Source organism: Microcebus murinus, chromosome 6 (assembly GCF_040939455.1).
Source record: "Microcebus murinus isolate Inina chromosome 6, M.murinus_Inina_mat1.0, whole genome shotgun sequence".
Classification (NCBI taxonomy): domain Eukaryota; kingdom Metazoa; phylum Chordata; class Mammalia; order Primates; family Cheirogaleidae; genus Microcebus; species Microcebus murinus.
In genome coordinates this window covers 46239841-46243359 of record NC_134109.1, presented here as the reverse complement: position 1 = coordinate 46243359, position 3519 = coordinate 46239841, and the positions used below count along the sequence as shown (strand labels likewise).

The window sequence follows — 3519 nt, the reverse complement described above, 5'->3', positions numbered from 1 at the left end:
TTCTGTCACTCTTGCAGCCAAATAGTCCTTGTCATGTCCAGAGTATAACATCCACCCCACGGTCTGATCCATTTCATGATTGTCACTGAAGGGAACCAGAGCTCCTTGGAGGATGTTGGAACTAGTCTTAGGGACAAGAAAAAGCAAGATAAGCTGAATACATTTTAATGGTGTCAGGAAGCAAAAACACTTTTGGAGAGGTCTGGGTTAGTGGTTTAACAGAAGAGATTCTCTCTGTTGAAGTAGAAAAAAGCTAGAGAGACTTATGATAATAATGAATAGTAACAATACTAGTAAAGTCAATTGGAATAAGTTATAGCATTGTGATATGAAAATAAGCCTGTAATATAAAATGACTACAGGCTAAAATTTTTAAAATTGGATAATACCAACTGTTGGAGATGCTATATGAGAGCAACTGGAACTCTCATGCGTTGCTGGTGGGAACATAAATTGATATAGCCATTTTGGAAACATTTGACAGTAGTTTACTAAAACCAATCATATGCCTTACTTATGACATAGCAATTCCACTCCTAGACTTATGCCCAAGAGAGCTGGGTGTATATGACACCAAAGACATGTACAAAATTATTCACAGAAGCTTTATTTATAATAGCCAAAAAAACTGGAAACAACCCAAATGTCCATCAACAGTAGAGTAAACTGTTGTATATGCATTCACTGGAATACTACACAAACTACTTCAACCCAAATGTCCATCAACAGTAGAGTAAACTGTTGTATATGCATTCACTGGAATACTACACAAACTACTTATCTATGTGACATCAAAGAATCATAGGCATTATATTCAGCAAAAAACCCAGATGTATAAAGCCATCGTATGATCTTATTTACATGAAGTTCAAGAACAAGCACAACTGGTCCATGGTGATTGAAGTCAGAAGAGGGGTCACCTCTGAGGAGGGCTTCTGGAGTGCTAGAATGTTCTATATCTTGCTGGTGGTATACCCATGTAGGTGCCCTTGTAAAAATTCATCAAGCTTTACACTTAAGATTAGTGTACTTTACTGGATGTATATCTCAATAAAAAGTAAAAAATAAAACCAAACAGGAAAAAAAAATAACATCTTGAATGTGCAGTCAGGGTTGAAAACCCCTATTCTGTAGCCTCTGGCCTCAAAAGGGCATTTAACAAACAGATCACACTCAGCTTAGTTTACGGGATTTACCTTTTCCTTCGTATGTCTCTGAAATTCTTCTGTCAGCGGTCAGTTTCCCCATGGAAACTGGCTTCCAGTTTATTAATCTCCACTGGCCTGGCAGCAGTGGAAAGGAGTACATGAAATGCTCTAAATATTAAACTACTTCTAACTTCTATTTTGACTGATAAGAATTTCTTATGCAATGAAACCACTGGAAAGGATAACTGAAATATGACATTTATCTGTGTTTTTTCCTTTCCTGTGATATTTTCTAAACTGCAGTGTGGATGATGAGTCGCTTTTTGTCATATTGCACAGTGAAGAGCTTTCCTAGCATCAAAAGCTGAAAGTAAAATTCATTTTAAAATATCGATTCCTGCCTTCATACGATGGTCACAGCTCTCCAACTGGGAAGCCAATTACATTACAGCCCTAGCTGCAGCGTGTTCTTAATTAAGTACCATATCTCAGTAGGGAACGAGAGTTGGGCTGCCATCCCTGGCCCAAGGCTGGCTGGTAGGGACTTCTCAATCCTGCCTAATGCCAGTATCTGAAATGAAAACCAGTAGGCAAATCTTACTTTCAGATTGAAGATTCCCCTCTGGTTCCTGAAATGAACTGAAATCCTGTTCAAGATTGAGATTATAAAATTCTCAAGCCCTCTTCCCATGATCCTCTCTTTCTCTTCCTCATCCTTCCTTTTTCCGTGGAGCTGCAGCCATGAAGGTCGAGCTGTGCAGTTTCAGCGGGTACAAGATCTACCCCGGACACACGAGACGCCAGAACCCATGGCAAGATTTCCCAATTTCTGAATGCAAAGTGCGAGTAGGCATTCCTTTCTAAGAGAAATCCTCGGCAGATAAACTGGACTGTACTCTACAGAAGGTAGCACAAAAAGGGACAGTCGGAGGAAATTAAATTCCAGAGGGCTATCACTGGTGCATCTCTTGCTGATATAATGGCCAAGCGAAATCAGAAAACTGAAGTTAGACAGGCTCAGCGAGAACAAGCTATCAGGGCTGCAAAGAAGCAAAAAGGCTAAGCAAGCATCTAAAAAGACTGCAACGGCTGCTGCTAAGGCACCCACAAAGGCGGCACCTAAGCAAAGATTGTGAAGCCTTCGAAGGTTTCTGCTCCCTGAGTTGGTGGAAAATGCTAAGTTGGCAGATCAGGTTTTTAAATAAAGATCCAACTCTAAAAAAAAATGAAATAAAATTCTCAAGACTCACTATTCAAGGTTGGAAACTTCTTTTCCAAGTAATGGGTTCATCACTGACCCTAGAAAACACCCTTTTTCTTATTTCAACAATAATCATCACAAGCTACTCGGCACCAGGCACTGTGGTCAGGATACGGAGCAAGTGAGGCCCAGCGTTTATCCTCAAGGGGCTTATCCGGGGTGCATGGCACCTGCAAAAGGAGATGTATATGGTACAGACATGTCAAGAGGCTGAAAAAAAAAAGGAGTTCAAACAAAGTGCCCTGAGAGTCAGAGTGGCTGAGATCACTTTAGATTAGAAGAAAATAATTAGAAGTTCCTCCATTCCCCTCACCAGTCTCTGCCCATGTGCATTTAAATAAAGAGCAGTTAGAGGATAAGAATAATCGAAAAGCAATTCAAACCCTACTGGGACCTCTTGGAGAATGACAAAGGGAATACAAGAGATTGGCTACAGCAAATCCCACATCCCCCTCCCTCTCTCTCTCTCCACATACTCTGGGTGCAGAGTGGGAGAGGCTGTGACCACCCTAGGCCAAATATTCTTGTCCTGTGACAGACGGCTTAGATCATCCTTCACTGCAAGCCTTTGATGTTGCTGCTCCCCCTTTCTCTCCTCCCATCCAGCAATCAAATTTCAAAGATCTAGCGCTTAGATGGCAGTGGTGATGGGGTCAGTTAAGTATTTTACCTTCGTTTAACTTTCACAACCACCCTGTGAGGTGGATGTAACACATGTCCATCTTACAGATGAAGAAACCGAAGCACAGAGGAGTCAGGCAGCCTGCGGGGTCACACAGCTGGCACGTGGTGGACCCAGCCCCCGAGCCTGCACTCCCCGCCCATGCCAGGTTGTAAGCATGAGCTCCAGTGGCCGTGGCGGAAGGAGCAGCGCCCTGGACTAATAACAGCGTCTAGACTGCGGCGGTCCAGGGCACTGCTCCTGAAGAAAGGCTGCCGTGACCACAGGAGCTCACACTTAACAATCTGTGCTCTCACCCAGCCTCAAAGTATTTCTTAATGTTAGTGCGTTGTCTTGGATTTTTATTTATACCTATTCATGTCTGCGTGTGTGCCACCTCTGTGCCTCCATTATAAGCTATTGGGGACAGAGGCTGGGACTTCCAGGGC

At 42.7% G+C, this 3519-nt stretch overlaps 1 pseudogene; it reads left to right on the top strand.

The window, feature by feature from the left end:
- Positions 1–1843: 1843 nt before the first annotated feature.
- On the top strand, positions 1844–2359 carry LOC105867631 (large ribosomal subunit protein eL24-like; annotated as a pseudogene).
- Positions 2360–3519: the final 1160 nt, after the last annotated feature.